This window comes from Marmota monax, unplaced genomic scaffold, assembly GCF_021218885.2.
Source record: "Marmota monax isolate L192 unplaced genomic scaffold, Marmota_monax_Labrador192_F-V1.1 WCK01_AAM20220418_F8-fsc00028, whole genome shotgun sequence".
Taxonomy (NCBI): domain Eukaryota; kingdom Metazoa; phylum Chordata; class Mammalia; order Rodentia; family Sciuridae; genus Marmota; species Marmota monax.
The window spans coordinates 3,047,586-3,072,272 of NW_026694779.1; the positions used below are offsets into that span (position 1 = coordinate 3,047,586).

Below are 24,687 nucleotides of genomic sequence, written 5' to 3' on the forward strand. Positions count from 1 at the left end.
AGAAGGGATGGCTCAGACAGGGCCCTGTCAGGTGTCCACCACTCTGTTTCCCGCTGGGGATGATCAAAGGGTCAAAGAAGACAGGGCGGTGAGGGGTGGGTGGGAACTGGATACTGCCGTGTGTTGCGAAACGGAACCTCTGGTTAATTTTGCATGAATCCCACAGCTGCCCAGGTGAGGGGGGAGAGAGAAAGGGGTTCGGCCTGGGCAGGAGGCAGAGCACAGACGGTGGCTGCTTCGTGTCACATACGCTATTAAAGGAGAATGCCCCTTAGGCCGGCAGCACCCCATCATCCACGTACCCTGGCCAGCTGGGCACCAGGGAGGCTGTGGGGCAGTGAGCCAGGACCTCTGTGTGCACAGTTCTCCATGTTTTCTGTCTCCCCATGGACCACTGGGCCCCTGCAGGGTCAGTGGGGAAACTAGCTCTCGGCTCAGCAGGTCCTGCATCTCAGCTGAGATACAGCCTCTAGGTAGGGAAAGGGGAGGACTCCTCCCCACTCCCTGGGGGCTCCATATAAAGTGGCCCAGGCTCCTTTCTAAGGCTTTGAACTCTGTCAGATGTAAGGCCTGGGGGGAAAATGATTCTCCCATGTATTTCAGAGGCTGAGCAAACCTAGCCGCCTTCTCAAATCAATGTGGGGGTGAAGGAAGAGAAGGCACAAAGACTAGGGAGGTATCTCGGTCTCACCTCTGTCACTAAGGAGGTTTGTGAGACTCTTGCAACCTGTTTTCTTCTCTCTGAAATGAGATTTGGGCCACTTTCAGTGAGTTGAAAATGTTGTGAAAGTATTCTACAAAAGAATAGGCTTTATTTACTGGGCACTTCTATCCACTAGGGTTCTATTGAACAGAAACCCATCTTAAACAGACTATGAAAAAAAGGAATGTTCTGGACTATGAGTGGGGTCTCAGAAATGGCTGGATCCAGGCTCCAGTGTTCTCTAGAGGACTTTGTCCAGCCCTCTCCCACTGTTTTTCACATCTGGTGTCCTTTGTCTTTGGCTTCATTCCCAGGCAGGCACCACCACATAAGGACCCCAACAGCCTCAGGCTAACACCCTCCCATCCCAGCCACCCCAGCAGCCAGTAGCACCTCTCTCCACATAGACTGTCCCTTAGATCACAGAAGAGACTCTCACTGGGTCCCCTGCAATCATATGGCTGCCCCTGAACCAATCCCTGTGGCTGTGGAGTGGAAAAGGCTGATTGGTCACATGCTCAACCCAGAGGGGGCAGGCCAGTCCACCCAGAGATTAGAGGAGGGGAAGATCCATGCAAACCCCGGGTGCTCATGGGCCTCCTACCCGGAAGGCTCCTACTGTGTGCTTAAGAAGAGCAAACCTATTCCAGGAGGGCCCGGCCTAGACATGGCCGAGGAACAAAAGTAGCATTTAGGAATGCCAGAGTTAGCATGACCATCGGTGTCACCAGCCAAACTACGACAGTGTTAACAATTACACCAGGGCAATAGGCAGCCGCTGAGCCTCACCAGGCAGGGGAGTGTCACAGCAGTGAGGAGGCTGACTTTGTGGCGGTTCTGATCCTGTTTCCACTTCTTACCCAGCTGTAGAATGTCAGACCAGTTCTCTAACTGCACTGCCTCAGTTTCCTCATCTGTAACCCGGGGTTATAACAGGTCCTCTTTCATAGTATTGCCATAAAGATTCAAGTGTCAGCTGAGTGCCTGGCACTTGGTAGGTGTTATATCAGCATAAGCTGTTGTCATTATTCTTCTCTTCTGGGAACTCTCTGGGTGACTTTAAGGGACACGTTGGGTTTTAATAGTGGAGAGAGAAAGGCAGTATATCTGGGTGCATCCTTGGATTTGAGCAATGCAGGGGAGTCTGTAGGTTTAAAATAAAAAACGTGTCAGCCTCATATCAGCAACTCATACACACCCCACCACCGCCACCACCATGGGAAAAAAGTCCCTTAAAAGCAGCTTGATAGGAAGGTTTGATGAATCACGTGTAGAAGCATTCCAGAACACCACCCACACATCTTTCTGAATCATCAATAAAATAAACCCACGAGTCGATCAATACATGCTATGCATTGTCCCAGGCAAACAGTCTGAAGGTCAGGAGGTGGCAGGGGAGGGCACAGAATGGTTAGAGAAAGTGCACCCTACAGCTGACCTGTGGGCTTCCAATGTAGGTCCAGCAGAATGAGGGACCTTCACTGCCCACGAGCGATGTGGCTTGGCCTGGCAGGTACTTTGTGCAGCCAGGCACACGGAGAGGTAGTGAAGGAGATGTGAGGGGGAGGATTTTCAAAGGACCTCACCTCAGACAGACCCACCATGCAAAAAGCCCACGTCCCAAGTCTGCTGATGGCTGTCATTTACTGTGCACAGACATATCAGGGCCACGCCCTTCTAGCACATCCTCGCTGCAGCGCCCTGAGCAGGTAACAAAGGCTTGAAGAGATGGGGCCTGATTCTTACGGTGAAGACACCATCATTTGGCAGAATAGATGTGCACCAGGGGTTCCCCCCAGGGGTTCCCCCTTGTTCTATTATGCCAGGCAAGTAACGGAGGCACACAAATTGGTTGAACAAGTACGTTGTGCATCTACTATGTGCAGGTTTGGGTGACATGTCCCCTTCTGGGAAAGGATCTTTGGATCCCACTCCTGGGGAGCAATGTCTGCATGATGTGACTTGCACCTGGAACGGGTGGGGAGGTGAGGATGGGGCCCCTCAATCTGATGCTACTCCATCCGAGAGGGAAAGGGAGTCAGGCAGGAAGCCACTCCAAGGGTACAGGGGACAGCAGGAGTCCATAGGAAAGAGGGGAGCCAGGACCTCAGCCCAGCCACAGAGAAGGAGGTGGGACCCCCCCCCCAGGATCCCCTGCCCCAGAGTCTCCTACAGATCCCCAGGAAAGGGGGTGTTGAGGTGCAAAGGCATCATCTCACATGATGTCCCTCTCATCCCCATGTCACTGAGCTTACAGAGAAGGAAACCAAGGCCCAGAGCACCTCTATTAAAAATTGGCCTAGACAGGAGCAGTCCCCAGGTTGTCTGGTCCCTAAATGAGCACACACCATCTCCTCAACCCAGTGTCTGCTGTTGACAAAAATAACTACAGCAAGAGAGAACCAGGGGAAGGTCGGAGGGTACCATTTCTGACTGATGAGGGACAAAATCGGGAGAGGTGTCCCTAGTGAGGTCTTGAAGGACAGGGAGGAGCTGGGTGTGCAGCAAGGGGGGGGAGAAGTCCAGTCTCAAGGGGGATCACAGGGGCACAGGCCCTGGGCTGAGAACTGGGGTAGCTTAGAGAGGAGTGAGGAACTCTGGTCCTGGAGCCTGGGACCCATCTCAAAGGGCAGAGGGCCCCAGCCATGGACTGCGGGGGGTGGGGGGAGTAATTTTTTTTTTTTTTGGTACTGGGGATTGAACCCAGGGGTACTCAACCACTGAGCCACATCCCCAGCCCTTTTAATGTTATATTTAGAGACAGGGTCTCACTAAGTTGCTTAGAGCCTCAATATGTTGCTGAGGCTGGCTTGGAACTCACAATCCTCCTGCCTCAGCCTCCAGAGCTGTTGGGATTGCAGGTGTGCACCACTGCACCCGGCTTAGTTTTTGAAAATATTTTGAGCAGAAGAATTTTGGTAAGACTAGAAAAAAATGCCAAACTAGAGTATCTACAAGCCCAGATCAGATCCTGGATCATAGGAGTTCTCAGAGTGCCTCCGTTCTTACATCTGTGAGATGGAGAAGATAATTTCCAGCTCCCAGGGCCCCTACTTACTGTGCATTAGATGAGAGACACATGGTGGGCCTGGCTCACAGTGGGACCTTAAGGGACGTTCATCTTGCAGCTGCCCCACCCTGAGCACAGTCTGGCCACATGTGCTGGGTCCCAGAGGGATGAATGTGCCTGGGCAGGAAAAGGGTGCTCGAGCCATCACCTGTGCCTAGATGTGGGAGACCGGGAAGAGGCAGGGACCTGCCTGACGTTGGCCCTTAGTTACTAAGACCCTGTCCTCCTCCATTCTGGGCCTCTGTCCCTCCATCTGCAAAATAAAGAGTGTAGGTGGGTCTGGAAGGGCCTGAGGCCCCTCCAGGCTCAGACATTCTAGAATTGTGAGACTCTCCACCCCAGGACCCCAGCAGTGCACACATCAGACTGGTCCTGTCTAGAAAGCCCGTGCCCTGGAAGCCTTGGGCTTTGGCAAAGGTCCCATCACAGCCTGGGCCAGGGCGGTGCCCTAGACCCTGTGCCCCACAGCTCTGCCCAGCAGCCTTTCCCTACCAGGTGACTTTGGGGTCTGGCTTAGTCCCTGTTGTGCTGCTCCAACAGAACACCTAGGACAGGAAAACTTACAAGGAACAGAGATTTGTGTCTTACAGTTCTGGAAACTGGGAAGTTCAAGGTCACGGGTCATCTGGCAAGGGCCTTCTTGTTGCATCACCCCAAGGGGAGGCCGAAGGGGGTGAGAGCATGGGAACGTGCCTGAGAGATGAGGAAGAGGGAAAGCAAGCCCCGCACCTTAATGGCATTAATCCATTAATCACCTCTTAAAGGACCCACCTCTGAACACTGTTGCATTAGGGATTAAGCTGCCCACACAGGAACTTTGGGGACACATTCTGTTCAGAGCTGGCCCTCCCCTTGATGGCTCCCAAGGCCTGGACTTGGCAGCTGACCACCCTGGACCCTAGTTTTCAGTTCCTTGTCCTCCCCCAGGCTCAGTTTCCTCACCCATCGCATGGCTAAGGGGTGAGACTTGTCCTCAGTAACTGCAGCCTGGACCACTCTGATGTCAGTGTGACTTCCGCTGTGCACCCGAGGCCTCGTTCAAGACAGCTGGAACAGCCTGTCCCTCCAGGCCCGCCTGTCACCTGAGAGGCCCAGACAGGGCGGGTGAGATACTTATACATGCCCCTCACCTCCCAGCGGTTACCTTACTCCTCCTGGTGCAGCCCAGGCCCCCGCTGAGGTTTCAGGCCCAGTGTTATTTATAGTCTGTGGAAATGAGCACCTCAGCCGGCGGCTCCCTGGTACCCACCTGCCCATACCAGCCTCCGCCCCAAAGAGAGGGTCCCCTGCAAAGTCCTGAGGTCCACAAAATGACCCAGGGGACAGTGTATGACTGCAAGGCCCCGCTCCTCCTGTGAAAAAGCTTTGGACATGTCACCGAGTTGAGAGACAGGAGCCAGCTTTTCTGGCTGGGGGACCCAGGAGGGCTGCACAGAGGAGGCGGTATTAGAACTAAAGCATTTGAAAGGTCAGCGGGGTTTGCAATGAGGCACGGCACTCCAGACAGAAGGGACAGTAGGGACGGAGGCACAGAGGCAAGAAAGAAGGGGATGTGAAAGAAACAACAGCTCGTTGTGTTTGGCCAGGCCTCGGAGCAGAGGGTAGCGAGAAGTGATGATAATCAAGAGTGATTGAGCTTTATTTAGAGATGTCTCAGACACTGTTCTAAAATCTGGGCACACATCATTACCTCCTTTAGCCTCCCAACAACCATAGGAGGTGAGTGCAAGTTGCATCACCTCCCTTGTTATGAACAAGGAAACTGAGGCACAGAGAAGTTAAATCACCTGCCTGAGGTCACACAGCTAATGAATGGAGGAACTAGATTCAAGTCCAGGCAGACAACTTCTGAACCCGTGTTAGAAACCTCTGTGAACAGATGTGATTGTCGCTCAGAAAGTTTGGGCCTAAATTGAGGCAAACGGGAGCCCCTGAAGGTTCTGGAGCAGAGGAGTCATGTGGCTAAGCCAGCTGGTGGTGAGTGTGGTTGGGAAGGAGACACCCCTGTGAGAAGGGAGGAGCAGGCATTTGAAAGAGAGAGATCATGGCTGGACCTGGGCTGGGGTGACAGAGAGAAGGGACTGTGAGTGTGAAGCAGCAGGACTCACACCATGAGTGGGGGTCGAGGGGGACAGAGGTGTCAACCTGGAAGCAGTTTGCAAGACAGAGAGGAGCACATCGTGAGGCCAGGTGGAAGGTCCGTGGCTTGGCACTGTGCATTTGCAGGGCTGGGGTGTAGGACAGCAGATCCGGAACATAGTGAGAGGCTGGGCCTGGAGGTGGAACATCTAGTGACAAAGATGACTGTGGAGGAGTCCCCTCTCTGCAGTCTCCAGGCGGCAGAGAAGGAGGCCAGCCACAGGAGGGCAGGGTTCTGCATGCCTCCCCACTACTCAGCCCTGCCCACTACAGAGCATAGTCCCTAAATGTGCAAGAGGAGATTCAGCAGGGGCACTTGTTAAGGATGGGTGTTGCACTCAGGTGTGGCATGATCAGGGTGTCTGACGCTGGACTGGCATTCAACTAGACGTGGCAACTGAGAAAGTAAGAAAGAGAGAGTCTTTGCTGAGGCGGGCAGGCTGTTGGATGAGCCCTTGGGAACCCTGTGCAATCAGAACAGCAGAACAGCACTCCCTGGAGCCGCCCCTCCTTACTGCAGCTCAGCCCCATCCAGGCAGATGGGAAGAGAGCAGGGGACTCGTGGATCCCTGGAACCACAGGTCTGGGTGAGCCCTCCGGGGCCACTTTCTCCTGCCATCCCAGGGCACACATGGACAGACTGAGGCCTGGGACAGAAGGAACTTGCCCCAGCACACAGTAGGTAAGGGCCCCAGCCCAGGAGGGTCATCCCTGGACTTGTGAAGGGGACTGAGCCCCCTCCTCTGTGGTCTCCATTGCAGCCTTTGGGTCCCCTCTCCCCTCCGCCCTCACACCACCCTGCCTGTCCCTCTACTGGTGTGCCAGGGAGCTACCCAAAAGTACCCCAGGCCAGGTGGCTTAAGAGCAGCAGGGGATCCTCACAGTGCTGGAGGCTGAGGCCAAGAGATCAGCGGGGGCTTCAGAGGGAATGTTTGTGTCCCCCAGAATTCACTGCTAAACCCCAGCCCCTAGAGTGACAGTATTTGGAGGTGGGACTTTGGGTAGTGGTTAGGTCCTGTGGGCAGAGGCTCATGAATGGGATCAGCACCCTGATAAAAGAAGCCCCTCGCCCTTCCCTTCTGTTGTATGTGGACACAGCACAAAAATGGGGTCTGTGAACCACGAAGTGGGCCCTCACCAGACCCCAAGACCTGAACCTAGGACTCCCAGCCTCCAGAACCACCAGAAGTAAGTTTCTGTTGTCTACAAGCCTCACAGCCCGTGGTTTCTGTTAAAACGGACCAAGATGGTGGGCCACTTCCTTCTGAGGGCCACGAGAGTAGGGTCTGTCCCAGGCCCTTCTCTCTGGCTTATTGGTGGCTGTCTTCTCCCTACATTTCTTCACAATGTCCACCCTCTGCACATGCTTGTCTCTGTATCCTTTTCCCCTTTAGGTAAGGGCACACTCATACCGTGGATCACCATGATGGCCTCCTCTTAACTTGGTAACTGTTTACTGTAAACTGTAGGAGTGACCCTACTCCCCAGTGCAATCACAGGTACTACAAAGTAGCCATGCAGCATGACAGTTAAGACACAGACGTCCTGAGTCTGAATCCAGCTGTGCCACTTACTAGCCGTGTTGTGCCAAGCAAATGACGTCACCTCTCAGGTCCTGTGTACTCACCTGTGAAATTGTCCTCATTCCTGCGCTGTTGAAAGGCATAAACGAGCTGGTGCAAATCATAGCACACTAAGCCCAGGAAGCACATCAGAGATGGAAACTGCCATGGTTATCATTGTCATCGACAGGATCATCCTGGACATCATATGGGTTCAGTTGAAGTCCAGAGAGGGAAAGGTCTTGCCCAAGCTCACACAGCCACCTGGTTCAGAACCAGACAGAACTCGGGTCTCCTGACCCATAGTCACAGATTTTGTAATCACATCCCTGTGTGATGTTAAGGGGCAGGGGAGATAACAATGTCTAAATGCCCTACACGAAGAGAAGCATTGAGTCCCTTTCAGTTTCTCCACGGGCCTATTAGAACCACCCAGAAAACAATTGTCACACTGAGCACGAAGCACCATAGATGAGGCTGGTGAAATAGTGGGGTTCGGTGTTGTGGTTCCAACAATGACAGCAACTCCCTAAGGACAGAGGCAAGGAAAAGAGACCGGCAGAAAACTTCTAGAATGCACCCTGTGTTGGGACAGCAGTTGCCATTGGAATGATGGTTTCTCCTCTCAGCTTCTCTTTCTGCCCTGGTGGTGATGTCTTCCCAAGGGGTCCCCTGAGGCTGCTGGTTGTAGGCTGGCTGCTCAGTGTCATGGAGACGTGGAGGATGGTGGAAGTGTTCTCCCCAAATGGAGCAAAGTCTGGGGAAACTAGCTCAGGTTTTCAGAAGGAAACTGACGTATGCATTGATCGGTGGCAGGACTGGCAGAGCAAGTGTCCCTTGGGGGAGTTTGGGGATGGAAGCAATCCGCTCCAGCTATCTTGGGTCCTTGTATCACTCAGGATTCCCAGTGGCGCCATGCTGGTAGATGTTGAACACCCAGCCTGCTGGCCCTTTATGTGGGAAGGAGTCCCCATTTGTAGTGTGTGCTGATTTCCGTGGTATAAATACTGCCACCATGGTTCAAAGGTGACATTGGTAAACACGGAGTTGGGAAGAGATGCATAGCACCATATGATATTCCAGAGGATAAATCATTGTAAAATTTACTAAAACAATTAGGAAGTGACGTGTCGGGGGTGTTTATTGACTTTTAAAGTATAATTTATGTAATTATAACTTTATAACACTGAATTCTAATGATGGCTGTAATTAACAATCAGTTCACAAAATACCTAAAAATTTAACCAGCAGGTGTAGGCTGACTGCAACCAATCATTAACTCCATATCCAGGGGGAGAGCATCTCTGGGAGGTGATTGGCTCAGCCTGATGACCCTCCCACCCTTAGGATAGAAAGGTGGAGACATTTTGATTGACAGCCACCAAGAATCTTCACAGTAGGGGAGACCTAACCTCAAAGAGCAAAGAGGTGTGCCCCTGGACAGCCAAAAAACAACATTTTTTTTCTCTTCTAGATGATTTCTTTAAGTTGAACTTTTTTTTCTTTTATGATATCTCAATTTTTAAAAATTCCTAATTACTTGAAGTCCCAGAATCCTTATAAAGGATCCCTAAGCTGGATGTCGTGCCTGTTATCCCAGCAACTCAGAAGGCTGAGGCAGGAGGATCCCAAGTTCAAAGCCAGCCTCAGCAGCTTAGCAAGGTGCTAAACAACTCAGTGAGACCCTGTCTCAAAATAAAAATTAAAAAGGGTTGGGGATGTGGCTCAATGGTTAAGTGCCCCTGGGCTCAATCCCTGGTACAATAAAAAGGGGAGTCCAGGGTGTTATCCAGAGGACAGCAAACCAAAGGACCCAGCCAGGAGAGGCACAGGGGCTCTGAGCATCCCTGCCTACCCCCAGTCTAGCCCTCTTCCTTCCCCAGGGGTGGAAGAGAATAAGCTAACTTTTCTAATTGCCCCCTGTCTTGCTCCCTGAGTGGCCTGGGTGTCCACACTTAGAGGTCCACCTGTCTCTGAAAGAACATAGACGCCCCCAGTTGAAGGGTCTCTTAGGGCAGAGTCTCCTTAGTACCCATAATGATAGACGAGCCTGAGTGGGAATCGCAGGGGTCCTCAGATGGTGGGAAGAGCCCCTGAAGACTTGGGTTTCCCTACCACATACCGGCAGGTGGCATGCTGGGCCTAGTGCGTCCCTGACCTCCCAGGAACTCCCTTGGCCCTCTGGGAAGACACAGGTCTCAGGTGGCCAGGGTGAAGAATCAGATGCCAATTGCAAACCTCACCCCACCTGCTGCCTCCTTAATGAGGCTCATCTGGTGGCCAGCAGAGGCTGGGGATCTGATTTAGGAAAAGAACCAAGGCCAGGTGCTGCTGCATCCCCCAGGAACAGCCCCGATACACCCACAGCTGCCACACCTCAGCAGGAGATCACTGCTAACTCCATTTTGCAGATGAGGAAGCGGAGACACAGAGATGTTGACTGACTTGCCCAGGTCACACAGCTGTGGGAATGAAACGCAGACCTGGGTGAAGCCAGCCATCTGTCAAAAGAGGATGAGGCTCTGGCTCAGAAGCCCGGGAGTTTTTAGAGGCTCCAAGGCACACTGGACATCAGGCCCAAATATGAGACCAAAGGGCCAGGGCTGGTCTGTCAGGACCTGGCACTGTTGGGAGAAAGAGCCAAGTCCCCAGAGGCCAGTGAGTATTCAATAAAGAAAAAGAGGTCACAGACTTTGGCCAGTCCCTGGGGAATGGACATGTGGGGAGAGCCCTGGGTGCCCCCTATTGCAGGGGGGAAAAAATCCCCACAAAGGCCAACTGTTGAGTGCTGAGGGCAGCTTTGTGTATTCCCACACTTTAGCTCAACTCCTGAAGGGCTAAAGGGCTTCCCTTTGACTTGAGAGGGGCGGCTTAGCACATGCCATGCACACCAGGCTTTGGGATTTTATACCCGTCAGATTTGAGGTGGTTTCATTTGCCTCTGAACCCCCAGCACCTGGCAGGGACTCAGGAGCGAGTGTGTGCCCTGGAGGTGCACAGGCATGAGCTGAGGACCCCCATGGCCCCTCACCCACTTCCAGAACCCACAGCCCAGCTCAGCTTGTGGGGGTCATGAGACATCAGACGCTGCAGCCTTGGCCAAGGCCAACAGTGACATCTCTGCCTCTGTCCCGTGCACACCCTGGCCAGACTCCCCTGTTCTTCCTTCTGTCCCTGATGAGGAAAGCTTTGTCCCTTTGACTCTCGTGAAAGTGGAGTCCTGGGGGAAGATCCCAGCCCCGAGAGCGAGTGTGACCTGAACTAGCAGAGGCACGCCCCCTGCAGGCCCCTTGTCAGCCTCGGGGACATAGAAGCTGAGCAAGATTGGCTTCTAGCAGGAAGCCGCAGCTTCCTCTTGAAGTCCTGGGAGGTCTAATTACCCAGAGAATGTGGAGCACCCAGCACCGGCACCGGCGTTTGAAATAATCGGTTTTTTGAGGGCTGTCGTTAATGGGAGGCCGGGCTGCAGAACTGTCCCTGTCATGTTCTGGCTCCCCAGGACAGCGGGCTGTTTGATCTGGAACTGCCAGCTTTCCCACTGCCCCACCCCCTAAGGCTTCCTAAACTGTCCTAACAAGTCCCAAGTCAGGAGCCAGCCCGGCTTCAGGCCTGTAATGCAGAAAGTGTCCTGCGCGCTGGGGACAGGAGGACAGGAGGACGCGCACTTTATCGTGACCTCTCCTCTCAGTATTATCCCCACTTACAGATGAGGATGTGGAGCACAGACAGCCCAAAGTCGCGCACCTACAGGTCACAGAGGTGAGATATGAACCAGGCCTGCCCGGGTCAGGACCCCGCTCCCAGTCAGTTCCTGTCCCCCTGTCTCACATGGTTTTCTCTCCCCACTAGGTGCCTTTAAACCTCAGAAACTGTTAGGGTATGTCATGCCAGCTCCCTTCTGAAGTTTAGCCCCTGAAAAGTGCCATGGATGGTGGCTTTTTCCTAGCATGTTGACTATTTTGATGATTTTTCTTTTGCTATAAATAATGTAATAAAGAATTGCCTCCAGCCGAGTAGGGTGGCGCACACTTGTGATCCCAGCAACTCGGGGGTCTGAGGCAGGAGGATCACCAGTTCAAAGCCAGCCTCAGCAATTTAACAAGGCCCTAAGCAACTTAGCAAGACCCTGTCTCAAAAAAAAAAAAAATTAAAAGTTAAAAGGGCTGGGGATGTGGCTCAGTGGTAAAGTGCCCCTGGGTTCAATCCCTGGTACAAAAAAAAAAAAAAAATGCCCTCAGTAGATGGCAGTCCAAGCAGTATGGAGTTGAAGGGTGTCAGCTAAGGCCCATGAACACCTGCTAAGCATCAGGTATAAGGAAACTTTATTTTTTATTTATTTATTTTTTTTTTTATGGTGCTGAGGATGGAACCCAGGGCTTTACTCATGCTAAGTACACTCCCTACACTAAACTATACCTCTAGCCCCAGGAAACTTTTTCCTTCTAAAGTGAAGGGGACCCTGGAGAGTGGGGTGGGGGGGGGGCATCATACATGATTATTTTATTTTCCCCAAAGGCCTGACAGGCAGGTACTAGGCCCCCAGGTTTGCAGGTAAGGCCAAGCTGGCTAAGCCGTGAGCTCAGGTCAAGGCCAGCTCTGAACTCACACCTGGGGGTGCCTCTCACCACTCATTGCACACCGTGGCCCGGCCTGTCAGGGAGGGCGTGCACAGGAACCCAGCCCCGGCTCCTTACAGCCTTCGCCCCTCAGATGTCTCAGCGCTCTGTTTGGTTCATTTGGTTTGGGGGGCCTCAGGCTGCAAAGAACTCAATGGAATGAGATTTAAGGGTTCATCCAGAACACTGTGTCTCATCACGCCTCCCCATAAAACTGCGAGTGGTGGCGGAGATGTGTGTTCCTGGTTGTTAAGCAACCAGGTATAATCCAGTGCGGGGAGGGGACAGTGGCTCATCCCTTTACCTTCCTACAGGCCCCCAAGACACAGCCCCTCCCAGGCAGGCAGAGAACCCCAGGGACTCACAGGCGGGGGACGAAATGCAAAATAGACACAAGCAGAAGAGGGTAACAGTTCCTAACAAACACAGGATGCGCTCAGCCCCCAAAGGAAAAAGAGAAAGATCTATTTACAAAATGGTAGGAATCATACCACAGCATTGCCCCGCAGAGCTCCTAGGAGTGAGCAAACCCAGGGGGTGGGCACTGACATTTTTGCTGTCCAGTGTATGGCCCACAATCACAGGTCACGACTTATTGAATAAATGAATGAATGAATGAGACCAGATACCATGGTCCAGAACAGGACTCCAGCCTTGTTCTCCGCCAGAAGGGCTCCCAGGCAGGTGCCCAGTGGGGCAGAGCTGAGAGGAGAGAGCCAGTGCGTCTCTCTTAGATCTCCACAAAATGGCCGCGGTGCTCTGGGGCCTGGGTTAAGGACAGGTTGATGGCTTCATGAATGACTGATTCAGCTACAAAAGAGTCTTTTGTAGCTGAATCAAGGGGAGAGAGGATACCCTTGGAGTAGAAAGTGAATCCAAGCCCCTCAGTCCAGAGGAAGCAGAGGCCCAGCAAGGACGGATCCATCAACCTGGGGGACCAGAGCCCAGGGCGGGCTCGAGCCTCCTGCCCTGGCATCTGCCTTCCTTTGGATTCTCCAGGATGGGGTGCAGGTTGTGTTCTGGGGAGTGAGGTAGGGGGCTGGGGCTGGGGCTCAGGGGTGGAGCGCTTGCCCAGCATGTGTGAGGCACTGGGTTCAATCCTCAGCACCACATAAAATAAATAAGTAAATAAATAAAATAAAGATATTGGGTCCAACTAAAAATAGTTTTTAAAAAATGGCTTAAAGCTCATAAAGAGAGTGATTTTACCAGCATGTAATAGGAGGCTCAGTGGCACTGTGTTGTGATGGGGCAGAAGCTTAGGTGCATGACCTTGGGTCCTGTCTGAACCACGGTCTCCTCATCTAAGAAATATAGACTTCATCGTGGGCACCTTGTAGGCTCCCACGTGATTGTGGATGTGAAGGCAGTTTCTAAACCACCCTGCACAAGGGACCCACTCAGCTTTCTGGGGTCTCCCTGGGTTTTCTGTCCTTCGTACCTGAGTCGCTCCAGCTGCCCTCTCGGCCCCTTCCCATTCTCCTGTCCCCTCCCTCCACTCCCCAGACTCTTTGATCGGGAGGGGGAAGTCTCTTGGTAGGACACTCCGGTTCCTCGAGCTGCCTTTTGTGAGAGCAGGGAGGAGCCCCCGTCACAGACGTGAGGGCCTCTACTTTCCTGGCATTGATTTCCGGTCTTGGGTTTCACCAGCAGCCTCCCCCACCCCATCCTGCCCCGGCAGTAAGTGGAAAGTTGGAGGGATGTCCCAAGCTGGGGCAGAGGCGGTGGATGTGTGTGTCCCCAGCAAGCCCTTTCGTGGCCTGGGGGGGGGGGTGGGCTGGCTGGAGGCTCCCGCATCCGTCCTACCAGCAAAAGGGCATTTGGTGTGTGGCCTCAGGCAGAGAGGAAAGTGACCTGAGGAGACCCTGAGGTTCTGCTCTGCTCCCCAGTCCTCAGCCTGAAGGTGCCCATCAGGGTGGACACTGCTCTGGAGTTAAGCATGACCCATTCCTCACCCCGTCTCCCTATACAGGTGTCTAGGAGAGGCCTCGAGTTTATTGAGCATCTCCTATATTTCAACAGTGTCTGTCTGCATGGAGCTCACAGTCATAAAGGGTTCCACTAAGAAAAGCCAATTACATTGTGAAGTATTCAAATAAAAGGAATTTTCAGGGAGTTATGTGAATATTTGGAAGGGAGTCCAACCTGGCCAGGAGGGGAGCTTAGCCAAAGGAAGTGCTAAGTCAGGTACAAATGCAAAGAAGAGATTTCCTGGTAAGGGCACAACGTGTGCAAAGGCCCTGAGGCAGGAAAACCCCATATTGAAGCCTTGGAAAGGAGGCTGATCCTGCTGGGCACATAGCATCGTGGTGTGTAAGGAACAATGAGACTGCAGAGGAGGGCAGGGACCCTCCATAGGAGCCATCCAGGTCTTGATAAAGAGAGCAATTTTACCTGCATGTAATAGGAGGCCTTGAGTGCAGTCAGCAAGGGCTTGACATGAACCCAATGACCTTTATGCTTTTAAAACCTCCCTGTGGCTGCTGCATAGGAACTAAATTGAGAGTCGGGAGCCAGGAGATCAGAGAAGTGGCCACTGAAGCCATCAGCCCAGACCCATATTGAGGCCACCGAGGAGGTGGTTAGATCTGAGATGAGTTTTGCTCTGTGTGAAGAAGATTGCAGACTTAGGTCAAAAGATGAGAGACAGGCAGGACCCAGAGGGAAAGAAGAGATGAGGGGGGCCATATATCGAGCCTCTCCTCTGTCCCTGGCATGCCACGCCCATTGCCTGATATCAACCTTCATAGCCAGGCTCTGAGCTGGGCACCATGTCCTATAACCTAGAGATGGTGAAGTGACTCAGTCAAGGACGTGCTGGTAGCAAATTAGGAAGGTATGTACTGATTTCGGATTAAACTTTGAATTATTCAAATAAAACATGAACACATTCTCGTGCTAAAAATTAAAACATTTTAGTCTAATCTCACCACTGCAAAACATTGACCACTGTAGCCAATCCTACTGCCTCTTCCCAGAGACACCATTATAGTGAGTTTGGAGCAGATCCTTACAGACATTTTGCTACACATACCCTTAGATACCCATGGGAAATACAGCCTATTTTGTGGAGTTTCTCGTTCTACAAAGTGGAATTGAACGAACATGCTGTGGCTGCAATGTTCAATGTTGTCTTTATCCAACAGTTTGTCTTAAAGAACCTTCTATGTTAGAACATATAAATGGATCTCATTTTTCGGCTGTTGTGTAGTTTACTGTGGACTAGATGTACCACAGTTTATTTAGCCTACTTGCTTTCCAAAGACAGAAATGCATTTTTCTAAAAATGTAGCTTTTGAGAGGCTTGTAGGGTTTTTTTTTTTCCTTCCCTTCAAAGTATAAGACTTTTATTGATGCTAATGGAGGAGCCCACATCACAGTGACAACACAAATATTTAGCAACACCCTGCCTGGTGACTAAGTTTTCGCAATTTCCTTCAGGTGCTTGGCATCCCTGGGAGATAGCTCCTGTCCATTGCCAAATCTCTGTTTATGGGAAAAGGCTGTCTTGAGAGCAACAGGAGAATGGCAGAATTGTTGGCTTTGATTTCAGCCCTGGATCCTAATTCAGGCAGCCTGACATGGTGCGGAAAGAATACAGTTGTTGAGCCTCGGACAGCAGAGTTCACATCCTGACTCTTGCTGTGTGACCCTGAGCAAGGCTCTTTACCTCTCTGAGCCTCAGTCTTTCCATCTGTAAAAATGAAGTTATCTATAATCCCAATCTTACAGAACAGCCAGGAAAATTAAATGCAAGCTACCCACAGTTTAAAATGACGGTCACGTGAGACCACGTGTGCATACTTAGTGTCTGCAGCCCCAGTATAGTGGGGGCATTGTTGGGAGGTCGGTCCCGCATCATTGAAGGGGTCACCTGCAGTCAGAGGACAACGAGAAAACATCCACTGTGGCTGCCGATGCCCATGGAGGTAGCTTTGGAGTTCAAAGGAAGGAAAGGGACACTGTGCCCAGTTCTGGAGACTTTCTAATGCTGCAGTTTCTTTCATCTACCCCAGCGGGCAGAGCTAGGTCATCCCTGGCCCAATTTGCGCATGAGACAATGAGGCTCACAAAGGAGCGCCACTTGCCCAAGGTCTCATTGAGTCACGGCAGGGGAAACTGGGACTCTAGCACCTTCTGCTTCTGCAACCCGCCCTGGGAGGCTACAGGGGGCAGCTGTGTGGAGCGCCCCCTCCTGGAGGGATGGGGAAGCCCCCCCTGGGGTTGTGTCCAGACATTAGGCCCCTCTCCCAGAGGGAAGTAGAAATGGCTTTTCTGGATTCTCAGGGGCTGAGGAAAAAGCCACCTCAGGACAGGTTGAATCAAATACCTTCAGTAAGGTTGACAGGGGAGGATTTGCAATGGCCATAATTTCTATATGATAAGGCTCATTATAAGCAAGACGAGCGTCTCCTTCCTGTGTCTCCATGGCGTGGTGAGACGGGCCTGGGCCAAGGAGGAAGGAGCCTGCCCCACCCTGCATCTGGGTAACGTCATTCCCTGTCTCTGTGCCTCTGTTTTCCTGCCTGTCGATTGGGAGTGGGAGCCTGGCCGGCCACAGGACTTCTGATCCAACAGTGGACCCAAGGGAGGGGACTGGGGACCCCTGGGGGTGGAATTGTCAGATTTAACAAAGGGAAGTCAAGGATACCCAGCGAAATTTGAATTTCAGCTAAACAACAAATAATTTTTGATCAGTACTATGTCCCAAATACTGCACGAACATAACTTACACTAATTATCTAAAATGCAAATGTAACTAGGCATACTAAATTTTGTCTGGTAAATCTTAGGACCCCAGCCCCAATGGACCCCCATTCCTTGGTATAGGTAATTCATATACTCACAGCTTCGGACCAGACCCCCACTACCACCCTCCACCCCCTCTCCAAATCCCTGCCCAAGTGGAAATTGTGGAGCCGAGAGGTTTTATAAAGAAGTCCCACTGTGGAGGGAGGGTCAGGAGCTCAGTCCGTGCTGCAACAAGATATGATGGAATCCTGTATCCACGTGGGGATCAGGTCAGAGGCGCATAGCATCTGTGTCCTTGTTCCCTGGTGTCCAGTTGTGAGCACATAAAGTAGTGGACACTGCATCTGTGGACCTAGAGACCACCCAGTGCCGTGACCGTGAGTACTCAGGTCCACGGTCAAGTGCTGTGTGCACAGCGGGGCTCCATATCTGCATGTGAGCGCATACCTGTAATCCTACCCCCTCCACATGATTGCCCATGATTATTAGACTCTGGGTCCATAGACAGCCCCACGTGAGGCCACTGTGTACCAGAAAGACACCTCCCCACCCTGCACCCGGCCATCGGGATCATCAATGCATGACCGTGATCGTAAACTACATACGCACCTGGTCCCGCGGGCCACAGGGCAGGCCTGTGCATGGCGGGTTCACTGCAGAGAGTTGTCAAGCCCTGTCTCTCGGCACCTGTGCGGAGCCCTGAGCAGCCTCAGCATCCAGCTCTCCATCTCTGGCCCTCAGAGGCAGGGGAGGGAGGGAGCCTTCCAAGGCCTGCTATGGGATGACTTGGGCAGCTCCCCCTACCAGGGGACGGTGGCATTGAGAGGTCCAGAAGGCAGTGGAGACACAAAGGGTGGATCTCAGTTGCTGGTTGACCTTCAGGGCCAAACCCCAGCCTGGGAGAAATGGCTGATGGATGTGTGCTATCAAAGGAAAGAGCTGGGTGACAAATGCTCTTGGGGGACCAGAGGGACAGACCACTCTTGTTGGGTCAATCAGGGAAGGCTTTCAGGAGGAGGCAGCGAATGCCCATGTGCATTTCTGAAGATTAAATAGGTCAGCAGATGAGGGGAGGGGGATGGCCTGGGTTAGGAGCCAGATGAGACAAGACTGAGGCCAGACAGGAATGGGGCCTGTGGCTTGGCAGTGGAGTGGGATCAACATGATGTGACTGGGAGGGAGGCAGGGGAGGCTTTGGGACAACCTCAGAGAGGCCACTGTGAGCCCAGGAGGTGGACAGCTGAGAAGGGCACGGGGAGCCAGGAGGGGCTGTGGACAGGGCAGGGACGCTGTCAGACCACCCTGCAGGACTAGCTCCCGGCCCCACGCTGATGGGATCTCCTCCTCGGGTCCTTCCCTGCCCGCCTCGTTCCTAGTGTCCTCCTGCAGCCTCGTCTGTGCCAAAGGAGACACAGAGTGTGGCTGATATTCCCCTCCACCTCAGCCCACTGGGTCGGCTTCTTGACTGGCAGAACTCGCTACCTGTGCTGCGGCCTCAAGGGAGGCTGGGAACCAAGATCTGTTGTCATCAGCTCTCAGGGAGGGAGACGGGCCCTGGGGAGCTGGACAACCTTACAGAAAAGTGCAGGGTTGACCACGCTCCCCAGGCTCTGTCACCTCAGGCTCTGTTACCGCCGTGTGATCTGGACCAGCCGCTGCTCTCAGGGCACCAGCAAGAACCCCATGTCCCAGGACTGCTGGCGAGGCTCAGAGGGGACAGACCTTCTCTGTCTGCCCCAGCCCACCTCCCGCAGAGGGCTGGCTCCACCCCAGGCTGCGTCCTGTCTCATTGAGCAGGTCCAGGCAGAGCCTGAGGTGCTGTTGCTGCCCGGGGGACCATGCAGTCCCACCCCTGGCTGCACAGCAGAATCCCGGGGAGCTCTGCAGCCCCCCAAGGCTGGGCCGTGGTTGAGTCAGAACCTCTGAGTTAAGGCCCAGCCAGAAACATTTTTGTGACACCAACTTGCAACCAAGTTAGGAGCCGGGGCCTTGAGGGTGGCTCTGTCAGGACAGCGTAGTAACAGCCGCTGACATTAACCAAGTCCTCACGGGGTGGGCACTAGGTCCTTTAACTCTGAGGTAGACGCTGTTGTCGCTGGAAGGTCACACATGAGGAAACAGGGTGGGAGTGGAAGTCACCTGCCCACAGGCACAGAGCTGCCCACGGGAGCTTCAAGTCTCCTGTCCCATCTCACCATTGTATCTTGAGCCACCAAGAAATCCCAAGTCCCAGCTGTGGTGCCTTTGAAATCTGCCCGCTCTGCCTGGCCTCTGACAGGGGACAGGACACGTGGACAGCCCGGTGCCACACACCTCTATCTGGCTGCACTCCTGAGCATGCACTTGTGCGCCTACAGCCTCTTGCACGCACTAAGTCACACACCTGCCTTCTGGGTGCCCTTCAGCTGAACCCCTGTCTCTGCTTCATAAATGCAAGTAGCAGGGCCAGGAAGCCACAGAGGAAAACACTCATCTTTGGTTTGACCTGAAATTTCCCAAGCACCCCAGAGTAGCAGGCACTAGGCTGGTGTGAATCAAGGTTTCCCGTCAGCTTGATCAGGTGGGGTCACTGTCGGTGTGTGTTGGGAGCAGGTGTAGACGACCCCTGACTGGATCAGGCTGCAGCAGGGCAGGTTGACCACGGAGCTCCAACAGAGCCTCAGGGTCCACATCTGCACAGTGGGGTGACCACAACAGCAGAACGTTACAGTGCACAGAGCCTTGGTTCTGTTTGCTCTTCAAGTGAAGCAACCCAAGGCCCCCCAGAAAGGGTGAGCCATCTCCTTAAGGTCACACAGCAAGGAAAGATAGATTCAAACCAGGTCTCAGGACCTACAGAGAGGTATGATATGTCAGGGGTGGTAATCTCAGATAGGGTGGCGATCTAATAGGTGACAATTCAGAGGGCAAAACCAGAGATGCACAGTCCAGGCCCATAGTGCAGAGGTGGTAACGTGGTAGTTAGTAGCAGCGGTGGCAACTAGTAAGAACTGCATCCAGAAATCATGAAGGCCAACATGTGCCAGGCACGATTGACACACATCGTATCTCCAGTCCCACCAATCTGCCTTCATACAAGGTGCAGTTAGTTCCCTCTGCACCCAAGAGAACTCAAGCTGACATGCACGGTCCCCTCCTCCGCCCCCAGCGCTCCTTACTGGAGCAGAGGTGGGGGGGTGTTCGCATCAGAGAGGTGTCACTCACAGGTTCCAACTCCCTTAGGTAGGGGCACGTGACTCCCTGAGCCAAACGTGAGGACTTCTATTTAGAAGTGCTTGCATTTCTTATGTTGGTGAAAATTTCCCATTTTTTTAAATCACTGGGCCAACCAAAAAAAAACCTCTCTGACAGCCTGAGAGAGCTGTTAGCAGCCATCAAAGACGAGTCTGAAATGACTGAGAAGAGGGAGCCACTCACTGGAAACAGAAGACCGGGGGTGACAGGGCGAGGGCTCAGAGGCTGGGAGAGAACCCAATCAGTGTCCAGGACAGCTGGAGGTACACTCCTCAAATGTCCAGTGACAGCAAGCAGCCATCACAGCAAATAATTCTGTACAACTGAAACCCCCACTCTGGGAGCTGTGGCCTTCTTCTCTTACATAAATAACAGGACGCCCAAATTCTGGCCCCAGTAAAAGAATCTAGACAACAGCTGAAATTTATTTTTTCCATGAAGGCACACAGATAGTGTTCCCACCATTTGCCCAGAGTATTCACAGCTATTCCTCTGACAGTGGTCCACCACAGCGTAGGGGTTACTTCCTCCCATTTTATTGATGAGAAAACTGAGTCTCCAAGGGTGTTTCTCTGTCTTTCCTTGCCGTGTGACCTTAAGTAGACGGCTCACCCTTTCTGGGGGGCCTTGGGTTGCTTCACTCACCAGTCAGTGGTAGAATCAAGACTCAAACTCAACTCCCCGCCCAGTGCTCTGTAATTGTATAGAGAGAAAATTCAGTCAGGCACAGTAGCTCATGCCTGGAATCCCAGCAACTTGGGAGGCCGAGGCAGGAGGATCACACGTTCCAGGCCAGCCTCAGCAACTAACTGAGACCTTATCTCAAAATTTTAAAAAAAATAATAATAATAGAAAGGTCTGGGAATGAATCTCAGTGGTGAAGAGCCACTGGCTTCAACTCCCTGTACCACAAAATAAAAATAAATAAAAAGAAACTTCTCACTTGAATACCCACACCCCATGCAGCCTCTGTCCTGCGCATTTTTTTTCCTGAATTTTTAGACCCTTGCTGGTGGGTCCAACAACATTTGACACACTGTATTAATTTTTAATATGCTAAGTGGCGAGATGCTCCACAATCTAAATTGAATCTCTGACACCATTCATCCCTCACCCCAGTCTCTGTTGTGTCTGCTCCCCAAAATAGGCATGTTGGTATCTAGCAGGAAGGTGGGGAGACTGAGAGTCCTGGGAAGGACACGGAGGGTGGGCTAGACCAGGTGAGCGTCCCACTGTCTTTGCATACAAGGTTCCAGAGTCACCCACCCTCAACCCGCTTCTAGACCATCCCTTCATGTCCCATGTTGGGAAACTGAGGCCCACAGAGAGGAAGTGGCTGGCTTCTCTGCAGTCCCAAGGCCCTTCTGCTGTCCTCACCTCACCTTGAGTTCCCCTCTCCTATGGAAACCCTGTCTGGGCGAGCCATCTTTCCTCGGGAGGGCTGGGCTCATCACACGTACAGCCCCAAACGAGTCAGTAGTAAATACAATACGCTCCCCTGGGTCCAGACCCAGCTCTGCGGCCCTTACATGGAATGTGGAGACGGCAGCTGCACCCAAACCCTGGGAAGTGGGCCCTGCTATTGCCTGTGTTTTACAGATGAGGAAACTGAGGACCAAGGGGCAAAATCACTTACTCAGAGTAACTCCGACCTGGGATTTGAACACAGGATATCCAAGTCCAAACCCACCTGAGTTCTTGGGGTTTGGCATCCCCAGCTCCAACATGGCCCAGGAGTGAGATGCCAGGACCTACCATGAGCCAACTCGGAGACCCTGTGAGCCTAACCACTTGAGGGTGTATATTCTGGGGAATTTGTCGTTGTGAAGACTTCCTGTTAGTTTTGACCATGGGAATAACCCAGGAGGCCCCCAGAAGCCTGTGGGGAACAGGACAGGGCCTGGTGTTAGGGGGGTGCTGCCCAGAAAAGAGGAGGAAGGGAGAGAGAAGTTTCTCTGCCCTGGCCCCTCCCTCCCAGCCTTCTCCCTCTTCCGACCCATAGCCTTGGGGGGGTCTCAGACTGGCAACCTCGGGCAGAATCCCACCCATAGATTTGTTGTATTTGGCTCTGAAATATCTTCACTGGGGAGATGTTCTGTCAAGTTCCAGGTGTCCTCCTTCTCCTAGGTTGGAAGATCTGATTCGCTGGGTGCATATTCCCCCACAGGGGCCCTTAGAAACATCTGCCCCTTTAGAAGGGTCAGTGTTCTCTTTGCCCCAGTCCCCACCACTCCCCACTGTCTGCCACCCAGCTACTCCTCTCACTCCCCAAACCTGCGCAGCACCTACAGCTATTTGAATTTGGAGTCCCCACCCTGTCTGCTGTCCCAGAACCCCAGATCGCAGGGCCTAGTGTGTGGGTCCCCAGCACGACAGACCTCCCAGAGCTGTGGCCTGACTTTGGGAACCGAGAGCATGACCAAGCAACCATTCACACTCCAGACTCCAGCGCATCTGAACCGAGAGCCTCACAAGATTCAGAGACTCGTGTCTCTGCCCATCAGGGGGGTGGGGAGAGAAGTTGAGCAGCCCCCCCAACCCATCTTTTTCTGATCTAAGCCCTTTATTTACACCAGACCTCACAAAGAGCCCCTAAAGGTAAAAACAGAGCCCAGCAGGACCACTTCAGGGCCTGCGAACCTTGGACCCCCGGGATCCTAGGGACTCACCCATCATGGTGAACTCCCCCGTTAGCAAGATGAGGAAACTGAGGCTCAGAGAAGGGACATCAGTGGCCTGAGGCACAACGAACTGCCACACCAGGCTAGTGTTGGCCATCGTGGCCTCTCCATCAGAGGTCCACCACCCTCCCAAGCTTCCCTCCCCCATCAAAACACACTCAGAGAGGGACCTGGAGCTCTTACACTACGGTGACCAGAACTATGATGGCTTCTCCCCTCTGGGCGTCTAAAGGAATCAGAGCTTTTGGTGAGAAGTATAAAGCCCAAGGAAGTTCAGACCCTGGCTGTGGGCACAATTGGACACGTGGAGGGAGATTCCTGCAGCTTCTGGAATTTCTGCTTCAAATACAGGTGTTACCCCTGATGGGTACCGCAGCAGGGGACCGTGGAGACATCTCCACATGCTTTGAGAAGGCAGGGCTGGCCTTTTGCACAGCCCAAGAGTAGCCCCAGGCAGCAGCTTGGTGACTGGGAAGCCTCAGGCCCCGATCCATAAAATGGGCGCACCTGGGCTGTGGCTTCCCCCGTTCTCACTGCACAGCAGGACGAGAGCTGTCCAGAGCGTCCATGCTGCAGGCGAGGCTGGTGCAGGGCCTCCTGGGAACGTGCAGTCCTCCCCTGGGGTCTCAGCCCCCTGGCTCTCGGGCCCCCAATGGAGGGCTCACTGTGGGTCAGAGGAGTCACTCAGAGGAGGCTCTGCACTTGGAATTCCAGACACGGAACATGCCTGTTGCCCTGCACCCCTGAACCCCAGGCTGCCAGACTCCCAGCTCCCTGAGCTCCTGTGTCCATGAGCCACAGGGATGTCCCATGCACACCTCTCCCCAGTGCCCAGCACCAAGCTGGCCACAGCAGGGGCTCCAGTCATAGGGATTGAGCTGGGGGTGGCGGCACATGCCTGTAATTCCAGCAGCTCAGGAGGCTGAGGCAGGAGGATTGCAAGTTCAAGGCCAGACTCAGCCATTTAACGAGGTCCTAAGCAACTTAGCCAGACCCTGTCTCAAAAGAAAAAAAATAAAAAGGGCTGGCAGTGTGGTTCAGTGGTTAAGCACCCCTGGTACCAGAAAGAGACACAGACTGAGCCAATGGACGGATGAATGAGCCAATGAACGACAGACTTGGAGTCCTAGCGCCATGTCATATATTCGTCCACTAAGTTCCCCTGAATACAACTGAGCACTCCAGCCCCCCTGGGCTTCTTCCAGTTCTCCCTTCTCAGTAGTGGGCTGGAGGCCTGAGGTCCAGTGAGAGGTCTGTGCCCCTCCCTGTCCCCATCCAGCTGTCATCAAGCCACAGGGGAGATGTGGCTGAGCCTGCCCAGCTGACAGAGCCATTCGTGCTACGTTCTCCGCCATGACCTCCAGTGCCAGGCTCTGAGAAATAGGCATCAGACCAGTCTTTGCCCCCAAAACCAACTGGCCCAGCAAACCCATAAGCCCTGCTGTGATCAGGGCGGGGGAGAGGTAAGGGCAGAGGCTGCTGTCCACCTGGTGTAGAGGGGAGGCTGCTCAGAGAGGCTGAGGACGGCACCCGGTGTCGATGGCAGGACAGGATGTCCCTGGCCCACAGGAACAAAGGCAGGAGCTGTCACAGAGAAACAAAATGACACAGCAACGTGGGAAGGGCTGACCTCTGTGGGGGGCCAGCAGACAGAGGGCACGGGAAGCCCTTCCCCGCCAGGGACTTGCCTGCCCTGGTGGGGTGAGGCTCAGTGGTGACCGCTAGGGCCACAGACATAGATCAGAAGTTACCAGAAGATAATGGGATGCTTCCCACGATTGCTGAGCAGGAAGGAGGTGGGGTGGGGCTCTTGAGGCTGGAGGAACTATCTGGAAATGAAGAACTAGTGAGTTAGCCGTGAACCTGGCTGCGCCGTCCATCCAGCCCTTGCATGACGAGGCCGACATCTGGCTGCCCCTCGCTGCTCTGG

The 24,687-nt window shown here is 53.3% G+C and overlaps 1 protein-coding gene across 11 annotated transcripts in view; it reads left to right on the top strand.

The window, feature by feature from the left end:
- Atp2b2 (ATPase plasma membrane Ca2+ transporting 2) overlaps nucleotides 1–24,687 on the top strand; it is a 351,907-nt gene that overhangs the window by 244,273 nt on the left and 82,947 nt on the right. The window lies entirely within an intron of this gene.